This window comes from Macrobrachium nipponense, chromosome 23, assembly GCF_015104395.2.
Source record: "Macrobrachium nipponense isolate FS-2020 chromosome 23, ASM1510439v2, whole genome shotgun sequence".
In the NCBI taxonomy this organism is placed as follows: domain Eukaryota; kingdom Metazoa; phylum Arthropoda; class Malacostraca; order Decapoda; family Palaemonidae; genus Macrobrachium; species Macrobrachium nipponense.
The window spans coordinates 78,725,178-78,747,980 of NC_061090.1; the positions used below are offsets into that span (position 1 = coordinate 78,725,178).

A 22,803-nucleotide genomic window follows, 5' to 3' on the forward strand; every position below is an offset into this window, starting at 1 on the left:
TTTCAAAAAATCACAGCGCGCTTAGTTTTTAAGATTAAGAGTTCATTTTTGGCTCCTTTTTTTGCCATTGGCTGAAGTTTAGTATGCAACCATCAGAAATGAAAAAAATTATCATTATCATATATAAATAATACGATATATGATAGCGCAAAAACGAAATTTCATATATAATTGAATTCAAATCGCGCTCTGCGCAAAACGGTTAAAGGTAACGAGTTACTTTTTTTTTCGTTGTAATGTACACTAAATTGCGATCATTTTAGTATATAACACATTGTAAAACAATAAAAGCAACACAGAGAAAATATTATCACAAAATAATGCATGAATTCGTAACGCACGTACGTAAACAAATATTTTTTTCAAAAATTCACCATAAATCTAAATATTGTCCTAGAGACTTCCAATTTCTTTCAAAATGAAGACAAATGATTGAATATTACTATACTTTAAGAATATTAGCTTACAAATGCAGTTTTCGACCATATCTGACTAGGTAAAGTTGACCGAATGTAGAATTTTTTATATATATATTTTTTTATATGCAATTATTTCGGAAATAAGAAAAGCTACAACCTTCAAATATTTTTCGTTTTATTCTACATGAAATTGCGCACATTTTCATATATAAAACTCTATGAAATGCCTAATATGAAATGGAGCAAATATTCCGAGAATGGAACATACGCATTTCGGAGATTTGTGGCGGAGAATCCGCGCGCGGAGGGAAGGAAAGATTTTTTTTTTAAATTCACCATAAATCTAAATATTGTGCTAGAGACTTCGAATTTGTTTCAAGATGAAGATAAATGACTGAATATTACTAAACTGTAAGAGTTTTAGCTTACAATTGCGTTTTCGACTATTTCGGTAGAGTCAAAGTTGACCGAACGTGGTTTTTTTTTTCTATTTATAGTGATTTATATGCAAATATTTAAAAAATGAGAAAAGCTACAACCAATTCAATTATTTTTTGTTGTATTTTACATGAAATTGCGCACATTTTCATATATAAAACTTTATGTAACGGCTAATTCAAAATGGTGCAAATATTACCACAATCGCACGTATGATTTTTTTCGGAAGAGTTACCGCGCGGACGTAAAGAAAATGTTATTTTTTTCATAAATTCACCATAAATCAAAATATTGTGCCAGAGACTTCCAATTTGTTGCAAACTGAAGGTAAATGCTTGAATATTACTAGAATATAAGCAGTTTAGCTTACAATTGCGTTTTTTGACCATTTCGGTAGAGTCAAAGTTGACCGAAGGTTGAAAATTTGTCACTTATCATTTTTAATATGAAAATATTTCAAAATTGATAAAAGCTACAACCATGGGTTGTTTTTAGTTGTATTGTGCATGAAATTGCGCACATTTTCATATATAAAACTTTATGTAACGGCTAATTTAAAATGGTGCAAACATTACCACAATCGCATGTATGATTTTTTCGGAAGAGTTACCGCGCGGACGTAAGGAAAATGTTTTTTCATAAATTCACCATAAATCGAAAATATTGTGCTAGAGACTTCCAATTAGTTGCAAAATTAATTTAAATGATTGAATATTACTAAATATTAGCGTTTTAGCTTACAATTGCGTTTTTCGACCATTTCGATAGAGTCAAAGTTGACCGAAGGTTGAAATTTTGGCACTTATCGTTGTTTATATGAAAATATCTCAAAACTGATAAAAGCTACAATCATGAATATTTTTTTGTTGTATTCTTCATAAAAATGCGCACATTTTCATATATAATACTCCATGTAACGGCTAATTTAAAATGGTACAAAAATTATGTCAAAGTGACGAAATAATTTCCGAGATGTGTCACAGATACTTTTTAGTGCGGCAAGAAAGAAATTCGCGCTTGCGCGCCTGCGTAACGATTGTAAATAAAACAATACCTTGATCCGTGAACTCCCAGCATCCCCCAAGGCGCGTGATTCAAGAGTTTTTGGCTGGTAGGCCTAAAAGTATTTTTCCGCGAATTTTTAAAAAAACTTTTGTATGTCGACGTAAAATACGTCCAGTCGGCACCCGAGAGACAAAAAATGTCGACGTAAAATACGTCCAGTCGGCGTTTAAGGGTTAATATACCGCTTTAGCTGACTGCTATTGATATAACGTAAGCGAACTGTAATTGAGAAACTCTTTTTCTCCTCAAACTCAAATTCTTTCCCTTTCCTTCTCAGTCCTCTGCAACTTGGCTGGCACTTGCTATAGTAGATTCACATCAAGCGTGCATCTCATGTCTAGGACAGTCCCTTACGACGCTCCTGATTGGCTGTTGATAAGCCAATCACAGGGCTAGAAACTCTCAATCTCTAGAGAAATACGTCTTTCAAAATTATCCCTTAGGAGAGGTGGAACATACATCCTGCTTATGTGAACTCGAGAGAGAGACTGAGTTTCCAGCCCTGAGATTGGCTTATCAACAGCCAATCAGGAGCGTCGTAAGGGACTGTCCTAGACATTACATGCACATGCACGTTTGAAGTGAATCTACTATAGTTGCTAATATAACGCTTGCTCTCATACTGATGGGTACTGCAACTGCAACCCTGCTTTTATCCTTCTTCCTCTTCGTAAATCAACCACCAGAGAGCCATTTTTTCTCTCTTCACAGATCAACCTAGTTACGGGCTGATCTTAAGAGCTAGAACCTGTGACCACGGTCTAGTTATTTATGTTAGGTAGAGTAAGACTGTGATACCAGTGATTTTATGAAATCCCTGACATTTTCAGGGAATTCGTGACATCACCAATTGACTTAGGAACATTTGATTCAAGGGGGTTAGTACTCAACACAATGAGCTATTTCACACCCAAGGGGCTAGTGCTAAACAAGACGAAACAGTGTAGATGAATCACTGTTTCGCCGTATTTAGTACTAGCCCCTAGGATGAAATGTTCCTCGGTGAATCGACGATCTCACGAATTCCCTGGAAACTTCAGGGATTTTGTGAAATCCCTGGTTTCACAATCTTTTTGTAACATGCAGTAGTACCTCAGGAAACGAAATTAATCCGTTCCAAAGCGGCCTTCGTAACCTGATTTTTTCGTATCTTGAACCACATTTTACATGTAAATTGTCTAATTCGTTCCAAGCCCTACAAAAACACCCCAGTAAATTTTATAATAAAGCTAATTAACCAATAAACAATGAAATACAATTTGGACCATTCAATACCTAATTTAAACTACATATACTACTAATATGTACTACATACCTGTAAATAAAGTGTACAAGTGTACATGGTACAAGAAATACTGTACGTACATAAGTATGTAGTAAAATGTGGAACCTTACCTTTCGAGTGAGGCGATCTCCGAAAATGGCGACAGAGGAGGAGGACAAATGGTAGAAAACATGAACACTTAACTTCACGAAACACATTAAAAAATGACAGGAAACATTAACACTAAACTTTACGAAACACATTAACAAATGGCACATAACGTTAACACTTAACTTTACAAAAAACTTAATAATTTTTTTTTTAACATTTCTTTTTACTTTTTTATACTTTATGTTTTTTTTTACAAAATTTCATTCTTCACCACTTTCAGCTTTCTGCTTTTTCGTATCACTTGGATCTTCCTGTTTGCTTACTCCTACTAATGGCCTCTTTAAAAAATAACTATCCAAGGAAGATTGCTTCTGCCTGCTTTTGACAATGTTCCTGAAACAACTCAGGCAAACGTCATCGAACTGCGCAAGCATACGACCTGTGTAAGCTTTTTCGGGGTGTCTCTTTTCTACAAATGACTGCACCTTATGAAAAGCAGCTAGACCATCCTTAATTTCTGCCGTTGTCATAGGGTCATCCCCCTCCTTGCCGCTGTTAGAGAACTCTTCTTGAACAACGTTATGTTGCATGGCCTCCAACTCCTTCAGGTCATCCGCCGTAAGCTCCTCTTGGTGCTTCTCGAGAAGGTCATTGATGTCGTCCTCGTCGACGACCAGCCCGATGGACTTCCCGAGTGCAACGATCTCATCAAGATCTGGTTGCAAAACAGTTTCAGGATCGTCAACTGTTTCTGAATCTGCATCAGCTTCGACCACATCGAATCCCTCGAAGTCTCGGGCGGATACGGCATCAGGCCAGAGTTTCCTCCACAAAGAATTCGAGGTTCGCCTCGAAACCTCCTACCAAGCTTGATGTATGAGTCGGATGCATATGACAACATCGAAATGCTCCTTCCAAAATTCACACAAGTGAGGTTTGTGGTATCGGTGATGTCAAAACATCTCTTGAAAAGATATTTTGTATACAGCTTCTTGAAGTTCGATATCACTTGCTGGTCCATGGGCTGGAGAAGAGGGGTGGTGTTAGGCGGAAGATAAAGAACCTTGATAAAAGAAAACTCTGCTAGGATATCTTCCTCGAGGCCAGGAGGGTGACCAGGGGCATTGTCCAACAACAACAGACATTTCAGAGGGAGGCGCTTCTCTTCCAAGAATTTCTTCACTGTCGGACCGAAACACAGATTTACCCACTCGGTGAACAAAAGTCTCGTTACCCATGCTTTTGCATTAGCCCTCCACATCACTGGAAGCTTCTCCTTTAGCACTTTGTGGCCCTTGAAGGCTCAAGGAGTCTCCGAATGATACACAAGTAGGGGCTTCACCTTACAATCCCCATTGGCTTATGCCCGGGTAGCTTCACCTCTTCCTCCGTGATGTACGTCCGACGAGGCATTTTTTTCCAAAAAAGGCCAGTCTCATCACAGTTGAAGACTTGCTGAGAACTGTAGCCTTCGTTGATCGTCATCTTGTCGGACATCTTAATAAAGGCTTCGGCGGCTTTCGTGTCTGAGCTAGCAGCCTCCCCATGCCGCACCAACGAATGGATGCCAGTCCGTTTCCAGAATTTTTTAAACCACCCATGAGAAGCCTTGAAGTCTGGGGTTGGCGTCGATGTCCCTTCTCCTCCATCGTCTTCGGCCTGAGCAATCAAATCGCCGAAAATAGCGCTGGCCTTGTGGCAGATTGCCGTCTCGGTTATTGTATCACCAGCGATTTCTTTGTCTTTTATCCATACAAGAAGCAGCCTCTCCATCTCATCGTGCACGTGGCTCCTCTTGTTGGACAAAATAGTCACGCCCTTGGAAGGTGTAACTGCTTTGATGGCTTCCCTCTGCTTAAGAATGGTGCCTATCGTCGATGGATTTCGGCCGTATTCCTTAGCAATTACACTCAACCCCATGCCAGCCTCATACTTCTTGATAATCTCCATTTTTGTCTCCATAGAAAGCATCCTCTTCTTTCCGTGAACTTCAGCAACTTTCTTGGGACCCATGACTATACGTAATTAAGTTATGTACTAATTAAGTTCTCACACAACATGATAAAGTACAAAGCGAAATCACTAACACGAATTTACATTAACAAACGAAATCGTATATGAACGAACAAATCCTGTGTGCATACGATAACGATGCTGCTACGGAATGACCGAAGTATCCCTTTACGTAGATGCACAATGGGAGAGAAGCTGACCAATAGGAGAGCAGGATCTTACGGCGGTGACTAGCATCAGGAACCAATGGGAGAGCGGGAGGATGGTGGTGAGTCTACTCAGTTGGCTGCGCACGAGTTTTATAATTGTTATCGGTGGTCCAGACAAATCTCGGGACTTTACAGTAACAACCTTTCGTAACCTGAATTATTTTCGTATGCAGAAGCAATAAAATCTTCGTATTTGCTTTCATAACTTGAATTTTTCGTAAGTTGGGACTTTCATATGTCGAGGTTCCACTACATACCTAGACCATGTCTTTGCCACCAACAAAACAACAGAGATGCTCTATCTTCTACTGTATCAGAATCAGGAATACTTTAGAAAGCTTCAAAACACATTCCTGTGCTTAATCACAAATACATATCTGTCCACAAGTTCATTCTTATTAAAAAGTCATTTATATAAAAATTTAAAATTCTACGCGACATAAAATTCACTTTTTTACATAACGTCCAATGTACATTAAGAATGACAAAGCCATTCCTAAATCATCATTGTCTTCGCTTGAAATAAATAGACCTTCAGATAAGAGCAGAACCACATAGACGTTAATCTTTGATAAATGTTTCTCCAACACCATAACTTTCTCGTACTCTCCATGGAGAATGACTGCAGCGCTATGTGTGAACCTCACGTGGTGCACTGTAAGCATTACCTACGATTCTTTGCAGCATCCCTTCGGCCCCTAGCTGCAACCCCTCTCATTCTTTTTACTATGTCTATGTTCACATTCCCTTCAATTTCACTTCCCACCCTCTCCTAACAGCTGTCTCAACATCATTTTCGGTGCTGAATGACCTCCTAGGTCCCGGCGCTTGGCCTTTGGCAGAAATTTCATAATCAATTTTAAATGTATCACCTGGACGAATATACATCACTTGCACAAGGCACACTTCTCTTTTGTGTTCTCAAAGTGTTTTTTTTTTCGGAGGTAATTACAAAGGATTACTAAGGCCATATTTCCCTGTTTGGCTGAAGACTGAAATTCACTTAAAAATATATAAGACATCAAAATCTTTTAAGTGTCCGAGCAATTATTTGTTACATTGTTAGCCACAAATGGAAATCATTTCAAAGTAAATAATTTATTAGTTGTAATTCACTTAAGGACAAACATACACACCACACACACACACACACACACACACACACACAGGGCAATTTAGACTGAAGGCATAGCGTTGGGACCTATGAGGTCATTCAGCGACGAAAGGAAAATTGAGAGTAAGAGGTTTGACAGGAGGAAAACCTCGAAACAATTGTTAGAAGAGGGTGGGGAAAGTAAGAGAGAAGACAGAACATGAATGCAGGAACAGTAAAATGAATGAGAGGGGTTGCAGCTAAGGACCGAAGAGATGCCGCAAAGAACCTTAAGTAATGCCTACAGTGCACCGCGCGAGGTGCACTGACGGCACTAACCCCCTACAGAGCATAGTGACAACGGCTGCCAACAAATGATGTAATTTTAAGGTGTAAGTGTGGTCCATTTGGTTTGTTTGTATAGTGCTTTTACGTTGCATGGAACCAGTGGTTATTCAGCAACGGTACCAACTGCTTTACGTGACTTCCGAACCGCGTCAAGAGTGAACTCCTATCACCAGAAATACACATCTCTCACGTCTCAATGGAATGCCCGTGAAACGAACTCGCGGCCAAAGAGATGGCAGGTCAAGACCATACCGATCACGACACTGAGGCGCTTGTGGTCCATTTGGGACAAAAATCTAGATGAGATTTTATATGACTGCGCTGCTCTTCTCCACAATACGGTTAACATACACATTTCTTTTCGACTTCCTTGAAATAATGACCTAAGTCTTATATTTCTGTCCATTCAGTGTTTTTATGCAGTTCACAACAACACTGATCAACGGAGCGCACTTCTGAAGAAACGTTTCTTTGCTCTGGAATAATTCAATGACTAAAAACGGAAAAATATTTATTTTTTTATCATATGTAAAATGTGAATGATTTACATTCATAGGTATTATTTTGTACAAAATTATATTGTATGGTGTATATTAAGTTACATGTATAAAGCTTCTTGGTAATCTCATATTGGAGAATGATTCGTGAAAGAAACCTTAAGAGTTTCAATTAATTATGATAACGCTGTAAAAAGGTGTGCTATAAAATATGCCAGTAGTTGCAGTTTCCTTTTATGTCGGAGAAATGGCAAAGGAAAAGGTAATAAAACATAGGAATCTCTGGAATCTCACCGAGAATTTCCTGGATTTCATTTCGGGATTTTCTATCATTTCATTTCGACAGTTTCTGGGAATTTGAGCAACTTCTTGGATTTCATTTCGGGAATATCTGGAATTTAATTCCTGGAATTTCCATGATTTCACTTCTGGAATTTAGCATTCATCTCGAGAAATTCTGAGGATTAATTTCCGGAATTTTCATGATTTCATTTCGGGAATATCTGGGAATTAATTTCCGGAATTTCCATGATTCAATTTCGGGAATATCTTGGAATTAATTTCTGGAATTTCCAATATTTCATTTTGGGAATTTAGGATTCATCTTGAGCATTTCTGGTAATTCCGGGAACTTCCTGGATTTCATTTAGGGAACTTCTTGTGCTTCAATTCATTAAGTTATTAAACTTCAGTTAGAGAAATTATTGCATTTCATTTCAGGAATTTCTTGCTTTTCATTTCCGGAATTCTCGCATTTCATTTCCGGAATTCTTGCATTTAATTTCCGGAAATTCTTGCATTTCATTTCCGGAATTTCTTGCATTTCATTTCGGGAATTTCCTGCATTTCATTTCGGAAATTTCTTGCTTTTCATTGCTGGAAATTCTTGCATTTAATTTCTGGAAGTTCATGCATTTTGGGAATTTCTTGATTTTCATTAACAGAAATTCTTGTATTTCATTTTGGGAATTTCTTGCATTTCATTTCTGGAATTTCCTCAATTTCTTCCCTCTAGAGGAGACTTTTCTAGGAGGACTCGCCGAAATCAAACTAGCGGGTGGAAGGAACCCTTTAAGCCTTGGTAGCAAATCCGTCTAAAAGTGAGTTTGCACTAGGCTTCACCCCACGCTGCATGCGAGAGAGACTCATCACCAACTCCTCCCAAATTCTTGTTAGCCCCACCTACTGAAGTGCTCATTAGGGTGACTTAGTGGTGTAGTGTGACTCTTGATGAGCAGACCAGTAGGCGGGGCTAGCAAGAATTTAGGAGGAGTTGGTGATGAGTCTTACCCATGCAGCGTGGGGTGAAGCCTAGTGTAAACTAACCTTAAGAGAAGGTTACTATCTAAAGAAACCTTGTTCTCCAACCTTGGACTGTGCCATAGCCATTGTATCATGGGCTTCCAATGTCTTGGGTTCGACTGTGGTCAAGTAACCAAAGTCTGAGTTCCCTTGTTTGAGGATACAATCAGGCATTTTCCATCTTTTTTTGTTCACTTTCCTGTTTCTTCCAAAAGTTGCTTGGTGAATTATCAGAAAGTGTCTTAACTTTTTAATCTGTCCTGCCTCCCATCCCATACTTGTTATGGCAACCCTTATCATGAAATCATTGTAAATAACATAAATTCGGGTGTAGTTGATTTTACTGTTTATTGTTCAGTTGATTTAACTATGTTGATGTTGTTATGGGATTATTTATTAGTTTTGCTTCTGATTTTAAGTTTTTTCTTATACTAATTTTGGGAGACATCGAGCTGAACACTGGGCCTGCCACCCATCATAGTAGGCAAAATTGCAGAGTACTTGACTCAGATCGAGGCTTAAGGTGATCCTGTGGTAGGGGTGTAAGAATACTACCACCACAGGTCCTGTGTATCGTATAAGGCAAGTAAAAAGACAGCTGCTGCCTTGCAGTCTTACGTTTTAGTAAAAGGCTAGACCCACCACCAATAACTGTGAAAACTGCGGCCTGGCAGTCATACTTTTCAGTAAAAGGCTAGGGCCACTGCCAATAACTATGGTTGATGACAGCAATGTTATTCGGTCGTAAAAGCCCCTTTGCCAAACAATAAACCATGCCTGATGATGTCTTTGATGGAAGGCAGTGGAGAAGACGCATCAGGCAACCAACCCCTTAATGTAGGGATAAGATTTGAGGCTTAGGTCACAAATTTTCTTGATCTCCAGAGTTGTGACCGGGAATACATTGTGATGTTTTTATCCGAGACACGTGAGTAGTGGAATGGACTGGAAAGAAATATAGAATTTAGGCCAAGCACTGGAACTTATGAGGTCATTCAGCAGTGAAAGGAAAATTGAGAGTAAAAGGTAAAAAAGGTGTAACAGGAGGATGGCTAGCAATATGGAAGAAAGATAATATGAATTGAGGTACAGTACAAGGAACGAAAGGGGTTGCAGCTTGGGACTGAAGGGACGCTGCAAAGAACCTTTACTAATGTCTACAGTGCACCTACTGACAGCGCTACCTCCCTACAGGCCACTTGTGAGTAGTAACAAGTCAAAGGTTGACTATTCAATCAAAAGGTTTGATGGCCTTAACTTTATTGTCGTAACTTCCCACATGCGTAAGGTATGACTGTAAGTACTAAGTTTGGACGACCTATTTAAAAACTTGGAGTGTAGCTGCCATGAAGTTCGTTTTAGATTTCCAGTAAGTTCTACAATGTGTATGTATTTGCTATTTATCAAACTCCAAATATTGATGATTCTATATATGACTGTCTCTTGGAGAGGATTGGCATGGCTCAGTCACAGGATTCAAAAACTGCGTTTGTTATTTGTGGAAACCACAATGCAAAGAACGGTGAGTGGCTCAATTCAAATTCCACAGATCAACATGGCTGGCCTGCTCTTGAGTTCTGTGTATACTCTGATTTTGTCCAGCTAGCTGAGAAACCCACGCATATTTCTGGCACTAGATTAGACCTCATATTCGCAGATGTTCCAACTCTCATTGAGTCCAAGGTCTGCGAGTACATAGACATTCGACCAATCTGCCATTGAGATGGACATATCTGTCAATCAGTATATATTCCTATTGTCACCACTGGAGATAGGGTCTGGCTGAAATCTAAAGCCAATTGGAATCGCATTACTGAAGCTTGTTAGGCATTTATATTTCAGATGCTTAAACAGATTTCGATCCCAAGAGGAAGTTATATGAAATGTTCGTGGCTATTTTAGTAAATGTCCATAGAAAGGTCAAAGAGTTCAGGACAAATAGCTGGCCGTTGTTTGAAGATACAGGCTGACAAGCTTACCATGACAGACAGACCAAATTCAATATTTGGGAAAAAAATGGTTAACTTTACTCCATATTATTTTTATTCTCGCCGTGCTTCGAATAGAATTTACCTCATAGCTGAGAGAAATTACAATTCCTTAAAAAGAGGAAACTTGAAAGTTTTACTCAGCCTCATCTGTGGTGATTGGTTAAACTGCTTCATCAAGCTTTTGAAGCTAAGCAATAAGCTGATACTTGTCATCTTGAACCTACCCTGGTAAAATCTGCATTTTGCTTTAAGGCTGTTAAGATAATTCTTGATAATCTTGATAGCTGGGGTGAAGGTGGTCATGAAGGTGTCTTCTCTATTTTTTATAAAGGTTTTTAGTGCTATCTCTGAAGATTAATAGATTTTGTAGATATTACAATTCCTTAAAAAGAGGAAACTTGAAGGTCTTTGTAGTATCTTTACAATTAGATGGTGTGATAAAGTGAAGGAAGATATGGTGAGAAGAGGTTCGGTGGAGGATGATACCTTTGATAGAAGGCAATGGAGAAGAGGCGCACCAGGCAACCGACCTCTTAATGTAGGGATAACAGTGGGTTACATTGATTTTATAACTGTTATAAATATATGAGGCCTTACATACAATACCTAATTTTCGTTTGGCATTTGCTGAAACTTTCATTAGATGTTTCTCAAAAGTAAGATGCATGTAAGTCAAAAGTTACATCAAGAATAGTTAAAGCTTCAGACTCAATCAGCAAAGTTCCATCCACCTGGAGGGGAGGATGAGATGGGAATTCTGTACGAGATCTGCCAATCAATAGCATATTTGTTTTACTAGAGTTCATCTTCATATTCCATCAATTACACCATTCCTTGATCCTGTCCATGTCCAGACTGAGGCTGAGGGCAGCTTCATTTCTCATAAGTGGGGACTTTACTTCACCCAAAGTGTTGCAGCATCAGCATACTAAACAATCTTGTCTTCCAAACCAACAATCACATCACCTGTATACACAAAAAATAACGGTGGACCAAGAACACTGCACTGTGGAACTCCAGACACAATAGGTCTTGGTTCACTCAAGATCCTGTCCAAAGCAACTTGATGCTGCCTACCAATAAGGATATCTGGAAGTAATTCTAAAACATCCACCCACTCCAGGATTCTTAAGTTCATAAATAAGTGCCTTGTGATTTACTAAATCGAAAGTAGTACTAAATTCTATTTGAATTACTCTGCACTCAAAAACCCTTATTAAAAGGTTCTCTTGCAAATGTCCCGTCAAGTTTAAAAGAGCATTGCAGATACCCATCTACTTCCTGAATGCATCCTTACTTTCAGCTAACAATCCTTCACATTCCACATATTTATACAGTGGCTGAAAAATCATTTTTTCAGCAACTTTGGTGAGCACAGGGAGAATAGAGACTGGCCTGTAGTTATTGCAGTCTGCAGATATGCCACTCTTTTGAACAGGTACTGTATTACAAAGCTGTGCTTATCAACTAAGATACTAGGTCGACATAAAAATCTGTAAAATCTAGTGATCTTAGGAGACAACACACTACAAACCTTTTAACAAAAACAAAGGGAAGAAACCATCAGGACCTGCTCCACTCCAGCTACTATCAAGAGTATCAAGAATTTTCTTAACATCACTGGAGCGAATGCAAAATTTTGTAAAAATAGGTACAGGATGACAAGTATCAGGGATAGGGAGATCCTCAGCTGATTGCTTAGCTTCAAAAGCTCGGTGAGGTAGTTCAGCCTCTTCCCTAGGGTCAATAGCCAATCTACCCATCATCTGTCAGTGGTGGTGGAATGGAAGATATGCCTAACCCAAAGACAGACAATTCCAATTTGGTCCACCACAGACGAGGTTGAGTATGTAATTCCTTCAAGATTCATTTTCAAGGAATCATTAAGCCATCATATAAGTATGTGGAACCTACAGAACTGTTAGCTAACAATCAGTATGCATATAGGAAGCAGTAGGGTACCAGCAGTGCTCTTTTAGATTTGAAATGCCATTTGCAAGAGAACCTTGATAAGGGTTTTGAGTGCAACGTAATTCAAATAGATTCTAGTGCTGCTTTCAATTTAGTAAATCACAGGGCACTTATTTTTAAACTTCAAAATCTTAGGGTGGGTGAATATATCTTAGGATTACTTAAAGAAAAGATTTCTTTAAGGTAGGCAACAGTGAGTTGCTGTTGATGGGATCTTTAGCAAACCAATCCCTATTGTGCATGGAGTTCTATTGGGTTGTGTCTTGGTCCACTGTTATTTCAAGAATAAGAAAGTAATATGACTGTAAGCCTGGAAAACAAGACATTTTAGTGTGCCGATGATGCAGCACTTAACCCTCTTACACCGACTGGACGTATTTTACGTCGACATTTTTTGTCTCCCGTGTGCCGACTGGACGTATTTTACGTCGACTTACAAGTTTTTTTTTAAATTAGCGGAAAAATACTTTTAGGCCTACCAGCCTAAAACTTTTGAATCACGCACCTTAGGGGATGCTGGGAGTTCACGGATCAAGGTGTTGTTTTGTTTACAAGCGTTACGCAGGCGCGCAAGCGCGAATTTCTTTCTTGCCACGCTAAAAAGTAACTGTGACACATCTCAGAAATTATTTCGTCACTTTGACATAATTTTTGTACCATTGTAAATTAGCCGTTACATGAAGTATTATATATGAAAATGTGCGCATTTTTGTAGAATACAACAATAAAATACTCATGATTGTGGCTTTTATCAGTTTCGAGATATTTTCATATAAATAACGATAATTGCCAAAATTTCAACCTTTGGTCAACTTTGACTCTAAAGAAATGGTCGAAAAACGCAATTGTAAGCTAAAACTCTTATATTTTATTAATATTCAATCATTTACCTTAATTTTGCAACTAATTGGAAGTCTCTAGCACAATAATTCGATTTATGGTGAATTTATGAAAAAACTTTTTCCTTACGTCCGCGCGGTAACTCTTCCGAAAAAAATCATACATGCGATTGTGGTAATGTTTGCACCATTTTAAAATTAGCCGTTATATAAAGTTTTATATAGGAAATTGTGCGCAATTCATTGCACAATACAACTAAAAATAACCCATGGTTGTAGCTTTTATCAGTTTTGAGATATTTTCATATAAATAACGATAATTGCCAAAATTTCAACCTTCGGTCAACTTTGACTCTACTGAAATGGTCGAAAAACGCAATAGTAAGCTAAAACACTTATATTCTAGTAATATTCAAGCATTTAACTTCATTTTGCAACAAACTGGAAGTCTCTTGCAAAATATTTCGATTTATGGTGAATTTATGAAAAAAATAACATTTTCTTTACGTCCGCGCGGTAACTCTTCCGAAAAAATCATACGTGCGATTGTGGTAATGTTTGCACCATTTTAAATTAGCCGTTACATAAAGTTTTATATATGAAAATGTGCGCAATTTCATGTAGAATACAACAAAAAATAATTGAAGGTTGTAGCTTTTCTCATTTTGAAATATTTGCATATAAATCACGATAAATAGAAAAAAAACCACGTTCGGTCAACTTTGACTCTACCGAAATGGTCGAAAAACGCAATTGTAAGCTAAAACTTACAGTCTAGTAATATTCAGTCATTTATCTTCATCTTGAAACAAATTCGAAGTCTCTAGCAAAATATTTAGATTTATGGTGAATTTAAAAAAAAATCTTTCCTTCCCTCAGCGCGCGGATTCTCCGCCACAAATCTCCGAAATGCGTACGTACCATTCTCGGAATATTTGCTCCGTTTCATATTAGGCATTTCATAGAGTTTTATATATGAAAATGTGCGCAATTTCATGTAGAATAAAACGAAAAATATTTGAAGGTTGTTGCTTTTCTTATTTCCGAAATAATTGCATATAAATATATATATATATAAAAATTCTACATTCGGTCAACTTTAACTCGTCAGATATGGTCAAAAACTGCAATTGTAAGCTAATACTCTTACAGTATAGTAATATTCAATCATTTGTCTTCATTTTGAAAGAAATTGGAAGTCTCTAGGACAATATTTAGATTTATGGTGAATTTTTAAAAAAAATATTTGTTTACGTCCGCGCGTTACGAATTCATGCATTATTTTGTGATAATATTTTCTCTGTGTTGCTTTTATCGTTTTACAATGTGTTATATATCAAAATGATCGCAATTTAGTGAAAATTACAACGAAAAAAAAAGTAACTTGTTACATTTAACCATTTTGCGCAGAGCGCGATTTGAATACAATTATATATGAAATTTCGTTTTTGCGCTATCATATATCGCATTATTTATATATGATAATGATAATTGTTTTCATTTCTGATGGTTGCATACTAAACTTCAGCCAATGACAAAAAAAGGAGCCAAAATTGAACTCTTAATCTTGAAAACTAAGCGCGCTGTGATTTTTTGAAAAAAATATTTTTTCCGCTTCCGCTCTCACTCTGAAACACCTCCGGCACACGGGAGACAATTTTTTTTTTACCGCTTCGGCGTAAGAGGGTTAAGCCCTGTACACATTATTCATCATGATGCTCACAGTGTTAGATGGATGCATTGAAAAACGGCTTTTTCAACACGAAGCAGCATCACCAACGTGTTGTTGGGGCCGAGCCATTTCATTGCGCAGCTTAGTGATGCATCATGCACCAACTTTCAGAGGGGGAGGATGTCCGCTCACCCCCACCCGCCAAACCCCTTGAGAGGACAAGAACTATCATTACATTTTATTGAGTTACTGAAGGAACATCCATCTGTTTGGAACATCAAATGCAAGCATTACAAGATGAGAAACATCAGGAGTGCAAGCTTGGAAACCATAAAATCAGAGTTATCGAGTTTTGTAAACTGTACATTGCGGAATGAAGACATTACTAAAAAGCTGCACACCCTGAAGACACAATTCTACAGGGAAATGTCAGCAATCAAAGCATCACAGAAGTCTGGAGCTCCGAAGTTATGGTGTTTTGATGAGCTGCGTTTCCTGTAATAAAAAAATATTTCTGTACTTTGTACCTATATTTGAACCTTACTTTCAAATAATCCTCCCTAAGGTCATTATAGGTGGCTTCACAGGTTTCGGGGATGATTAGACCGAGACTCTGTTTTGAAATCCTGGTTGATTATTGGAGGCTTGCATACGATCCTCCAGCTGCAAGAACGAGCTCCTGGTGATATGCTGTCACGAAAGCTTGTGTCCTGCTTACAGATATATGGTTCAATTTTTTTCCAACAATTTATAAAATGCAAGGATTGACATTCTTGTGTAATTTTCAAAGTCTGTTGGATTTTCGACTTGTAGCTCCAAAAATATTTCATAGAAGCTTCCCTTCAGAGGTCGCCAAGAAAGCCATTGCTTACACGACAAGGTTCAACGTTTCTTCCTCAAAAGTTTCTTTTTTGCAGCACACAGAGCAACTACACCCCACAGTAGCGTGGTTGGTTTGGTGTTTGCTTCTCACCTCGGTGGTCGTGGGTTCGATTCTCGGCCATTCCATTGAGGAGTGAGAGATGTGTATTTCTGGGGATAGAAGTTCACTCTCGACGTGGTTCGGAAGTCACATAAAGCCGTTGGTCCCGTTGCTGAATAACCACTGGTTCCATGCAACGTGAAAACACTATACAAACAAACAAAAAAAAAAAAAAACACCCCACGTAGAGTCTCCTGGCAAAGTACATCATCGGCAGACATCCTGCCATTGAAAGCTGAACTGCGAGAACAAGTGAGCAGTGTTGCAGTACAGTTTGGCCGCTATTAATTTTTTTCAACACCACTACTGCATCACGTAGCTGATACGTGATGGCATAGTGTGTACCAGGCTTTATGGGTGTAGTAGTCTCAACTTACGAGAAATGAAGTTATCATCATGACATGGAGAGCATTAATGAATGAATGGTATGAGGCTGGACTCCAGTAAAATTAAAACACCAATGATTAGCAGATCTACAGATTTTCCAAACCATCTTCCCCTTCAGGTGGATGAGACTCTGCTGACTTAGTCTAAAGCTTTAACTATCTTCTTGCACCTTATGACTCACATCTTATACATTTAAGAAGCATCTAATGCAAGTCTTAACAAATGCAACATGGATGTCTGGTATTGTACTTAAGGCCTCATATATTTATAACTGATAAAAACAATGGAATCTGTTTTAGATCATGCGCCCTCCCTTTACTGGAATACTGTTTTCTGGTTTGGATCTCTGCTTCTCATAGAGATTTATCTCTTAAGAATGGTTTGTGGTGGTAGGTTTCCAGTTCCTAACGTTAGCAGTTATGACTTGGACCATTAACAGATTGTCTCGTTTGTTAATTTTTCATAAGTAGAATTTTCACCAAGATCTACTGCATTCACTACTGATCCCTGATCCTCTTTTCCTGCCCAGGGTGACTAGATTTCCTGAACAGCAGCACCAATAAGTGGTAAATGTGCCACGTTCTCGAACTTCTCAGTTCCAGAGTTCCTTTGTTCCTCACACCGTTGGACTGTGGAAGTCTCCCAGAGGATGTTGTCCACTTCATCCTCAACAGTTCAAGCAAAGATGAGACACATTACTGTCCAAAAACAATTCCCCTTGTATTTTAATGACTAGTAGTACTTACATTTTTATTATTTATTAGTTAATTTATTTTTTCTTTTCCAATAACTGATCTCTCCTTTCTGTATGTCCTTTTACATTCTTTCACTTTCAAATGAACGCCAAATTCGTAGGAAGCTTGAATCCCTAGTCAATGGCCCCTGTGAGCTGGTTTCATATGAATAGGTTTCATCTCCAGATTAATATAATTGTATTATAATAATTATAATAAACTAATAACAATAATCGGAAACTTTTGGGATTTAAGAAATTTGAACTCTGGCATATACATTACGATCCAAAATATTCCGTAGTGCTGGAATATGCATAAGTTTAATGAATAAGCGTACTTTTCATTGTAGTATCCCTGCATTAGCAAGGCACAGTAGGGAGTTGATTGAAAAGCCCTGAGCCAGCTGAGACAAGCAAGCTACCCCCACCAATTTTGCTCACTTGTACTCAATTGAATTGAATATGGAATTTAGGTCAAAGGCCAAGCACTGGGACCTATGAGGTCATTCAGCGCTGAAATGGAAACTAACAGTAAAATGGTTCATAGGTGTAACAGGAGGAAACCTCAGAGCAGTCGGACTATGAGGCAACTGTTACGAAAGTAAGATGGAAGAAAGAGAATATGAAAGGAGGTACAGTAAAAGGAACGAAAGGGATTACAGCTAGGGACCGAAAGCACGCTGCAAAGTACCTTAGGCCCCGTCCACACGGTCGAGCTTTGGTCGACGAACTTTGTCTGAAGTGACGTCGGAAGCGGAGAAACAGCAAGAAAAGTCAGAACTTTGCCGCGGTTTCTCCGCTTCTGACGTCACATCGAACAAAGTTCATCGACCAAAGCTCGACCGTGTGGACAGAGGGCCTTAAGTAATGCCTACATGCACCACATGAGGTGCACTTAGGCACTAACCCCCTACAGGGTGCTCACTTGTAGATGCCAGAGTGGATTCCTCCCATATTTGATGAAGATCTCCTTTGAGATACGTAGTATTAAGGGGGACTTTATGGGGATTAAGAAAATGACCGTCAATTTTCAGACTGCACCACTCAACCAGGGAAGAAACTCCTTAGTTGATCCTTCACAAGTAGTAGGGCAAGGGTCCTGAAAGAAATTTTGTACCTTCTGATAAAATCCCTCTTGACAGGCTGCCGTGTCATACTGAGCAGAGAAAAGGAAAATCTGCTCAGGCTGTAAATTGACTCAACATCAAGCATATACCCAAAGCCAATCTAATTAATTTCTTAGTTTATCTCCGTCTGGAGTCCTCTCATCTTGAGAGGATGACATAAAAAAAGTGACTGAAATTCATTGGCTTCCTATGAAAGAAAGAAAGAAAGAAAGAAAGAAAAGAAGATATCAGAGGACCAAAGCGAACCCACAGAAAAAGAAACCGGGGGAGAGATGCACCCTGGATATAGCAGATAACCCGATAAACAACCTTATCGCTGGCGGTATGACGGTCCTTTGATGGGTCGATCTTCCTTCTTCTTCTTCTTCTTCTCCTCATCACTTAAAAATAAACGTGTTTCTCCTTTGGGACGGTTGGAGACAAGATACGGAAGAGAACAGAGAGAGAGAGAGAGAGAGAGAGAGAGAGAGAGAGAGAGAGAGAGAGAGAGAGGCTACTGATAAAAACATAACCTATTTATGATGTTCATTCCTCATAGTCATGTAAAACTATGTTGAGGTGCCTAGGCATAATAGCCATCTGTGTGAGGTCTCCTTATCTTGATTATGATGGATACTTATAGACTTCAAAACATTATTTTTGAAAGAAATCAAGTGCTTTCCCAAGGAATAGGCCTACTTGCTGATAACACCAACACCGACCCCCCCTCCCCCAAAAGAAAATAGTCCTTATGAAGTGATTGATAATCTTATTGCGTTGTTTACTGTTGTGGACAAATTTAAAGTCAAGGCCTATTGGATGATAATATTGTTTTTCGTGGGTAGTCCCTCGAGAGTCGCAAACACAAGTCGGTTTTTTTTTCTGTTAAAGAAAACTCCCCACTTTCTCTGCCTTTCTACTGAGGTTAGAGAGTTGCAACTTGGTATGTTGATTACCACCCTCCAACCATTAAACACGCCAAATTGCAGCCCTCTAGCCTCAGTAGATTTTATTTTGTTTAAGGTAAAAGTTAGCTATGATCGAGTATCTGGCAACACAATAGGGCAGGTCACCACCAGGCCGTGGATGAAAGTTTCATGGACCGTGGCTCGTACAGCATTAAATTTTTTACTTTTCATTTAACTACAGAAAGGATTTGCAATTTATTCTTCATTCGTAGGCCCTGACCAACCTTAGGCCGATGACTTGGGATTTTCATTCTTGCTTTTCATCTTGTGACCTCCCGTGTCACTGGGGGATGAAGGTATATACCCGTTTCCAGTCAACACACTCTTGCTCTCTCCCTGAATCTACATCGACTTTTCTTGCGCAGAATCGATGCAAATCAAAACTTTTTGGGGCTAATAAAAATTCCTTTTCAATTGAATTGAATATGGAATTTTGGCCAAAGGCCAAGCACTGGGACCTATGAGGTCATTCAGCGCTGAAATGAAAACTGACAGTACAAGGTTTGAAAGGCCTAACAGGAGGAAAACCTCAAAGCAGTTGCACTATGAGGCAATTGTTAGGAGAGGGTGGAAAGTAAGATAGAAGAAAGAGATTAAGACAGGAGGTACGGTAAAAGGAACGAAAGGGGTTGCAGCCAGGGGCCGAAGGCACGCTGCAATGAACCTTAAATAAAGCCTACGGTGCACCGCATGAGGTGCACTGACGGCACTAACCCCCACCCCCAATTAATAATTCCTCTGTACAGGGGAAGTGGAACAATCAGTCTTTATCGCCCACTGACACTTGCTTGTTGGCTTGAGAATGGACAATTTCTAAAATAAATAAATAAATCAACTTCGGCAAATCTAACCGAGATTTTGCCCGATTTTTTTCGTTCGGTTCCAAATAGTTGTACCTGTCCTTCATTTTGGAAGCGCACGCGCATGCGCGTCTTATTCGAATTCCCCCACCGAATGTTCTAGACAAAATGTCTTATATTAAGTCCTGTTAGGCACATTAATTGCCTATGGTTCCTCTCCTCTCAGTAAACCATATACAGAATTTAGGCCGAAGGCCAAGCTCTGGGACTCATGAGGTCATTCGGTGCTGAAAGGGAAATCGAAAGTAAGGTGGTTTGGAATGTGCAACAGGAGGAAAACCTCACAGTTGCACTATGAATCAACTGTTAGGAGAGGGTAAAAGGAAGATGGAAGAAAGAGAATATGAAAGGAGGTACAGTAAAATGAATGAAAGGAGTTGCAGCTAAGGGCCGAAGGGATGCTGCAAAGATCCTTAAGTAATGCCTACAGTGCACCACGTGAGGTAATTTGACGGTACTAAGCCCCAGCGGGAAATCCGTCCAGCGATTTTACTGGACAAATTCTAACATTCGGTACCAATGCCTTATCCGTTGCCTTTGTTTGCTTGTATGGTGTTTTGAAGTTGCATGGAACCAGTGGTTATTCAGCAACGGGACCAACGGCTTTACGTGACTTCCGAACCACGCCGAGAGTGAACTTCTATCAACAAAAATACACGTCTCACACCTCGATGGAATGCCCGAGAATCTAACTCGCAACCACCGATCACGCCCCTGAGGCGCTTTCATTGCCTTTGGCTGCACTCCTCTCAATCAACAAAATTCAACTTTTTTTTTTTATCTTTTCATTAATTAATTAATTTATTTATTTTTTAACATATGTGTCTCTTGCAAGGTCCAAAAACCCTCTTTTCTCCTTTTCGCTTGTGACCCCCTTCTAGATTTCCCTCCTGCCCTTTCCTACTACTAAGTGATACCACTCTCCACCTCTCCAAAGTCTCTTTTCCTTATCAGCAAATTCTCATCTCGAACTCAATCAATTTTATGTTCGGTTATCACTGTGGCTATGACTCAATTGTCATACTGAAAGTCTCCCCTTAAATGTATAAAAGTGGATACAGTATATATACATACACAGACAATATATATATATATATATATATATATATATATATATATATATATATATATAGATAGAGAGAGAGAGAGAGAGAGAGAGAGAGAGAGAGAGAGAGAGAGAGAGAGAGAGAGAGAGAGGGGCTATCACTACGGCTATATATGACTGAGTTATCCTACTGATAGTCTTACCTTAATTGTATATTAGTAAATGGAGTATATATACATACACAGACACAATATATATATATATATATATATATATATATATATATATATATATATAGAGAGAGAGAGAGAGAGAGAGAGAGAGAGAGAGAGAGAGAGAGAGAGAGAGAAGAGGGGCTATCACTACGGCTATATATGACTGAGTTATCCTACTGATAGTCTTACCTTAATTGTATATAGTAAATGGAGTATATATACATACACAGACACATATATATATATATATATAATATATATATATATATATATACGTATATATATTGCGTCTGTGTATATATATAATATATAATATATATATATATATATATATATATATATATATATATATATATATATCGGCAAAGATAATTCGTTTGCTTCTCTACCTGATTACCACCTGATCGACAATCACGGTCGCTTACAGGACAGGGGAAAGACCAATAGGTATTGCCATGTGGAATGGAATATAGAATTTAAGCCAAATGCCATGCACTGGGACCTATGAGGTCACTCAGCGCTGAAAGGGAAATTGGGAATAGAAAGACTTGAGAGGTGCATCATGAGACAAGTGTTAGGAGAGGGTGGATAGCAAGATGAAAGACAGAATACGTGAATGGAGGTACAGTAAAAGGAATGAAAGGGGTTGCAGCTAGGGGCCGAAGGGAAGCTACAAAGAACCTTAAGTAATGCTTACACTGCACCGCGTGAGGTGCACTGACAACACTATATTGTCATGTGCATGATGCTTGTAAGGGGTGCGAAGAATCTCAACACTGCTTAACAAGAAAAAGCCTGAACCAGAGAGAAACCAAACATCAATGGTCAGTAAGATATGAACATCACATTTCTGTCATTTTCAATCACATGAGTAGTACCAATCATAGTAAAAACAAGTAAAAAATGCGCCAAAGTATCTTCGGCGCATGGTTGCCTGTGTTGCTGCACTGCCAGACGCATGATCTTGGCTAACTTTAATCTTTAAATAAGAAAAAAACACTACCGAGGCTATAGAACTGCAATTTGGTATGTTTGATGATTGGAGGGTGGATGATCAACATACCAATTTGCAGCCATCTCGCCTCAGTAGTTTCAAAGATATGAGGGAGGACATAAAAATTGCAGACGGACAGACAAATAGCCGTCTCAATATTTTCCTTTTACAGAAAACTAACTAGGATGAAGCTGCTGTTGTTGAGAAGATTTACGAAATGAATCGATCACAAGGCTGAAGGAAATCAGATAAGACGGATCATAGTATCTCTTTGTTCCCTC

General features: G+C 38.7%; 1 protein-coding gene across 1 annotated transcript in view; it reads right to left on the reverse strand.

Moving 5' to 3' along the window:
• LOC135198290 (uncharacterized) overlaps window positions 1-22,803 on the reverse strand; it is a 220,918-nt gene that overhangs the window by 192,332 nt on the left and 5,783 nt on the right. The gene's annotated exons all lie outside the window — the stretch shown is intronic.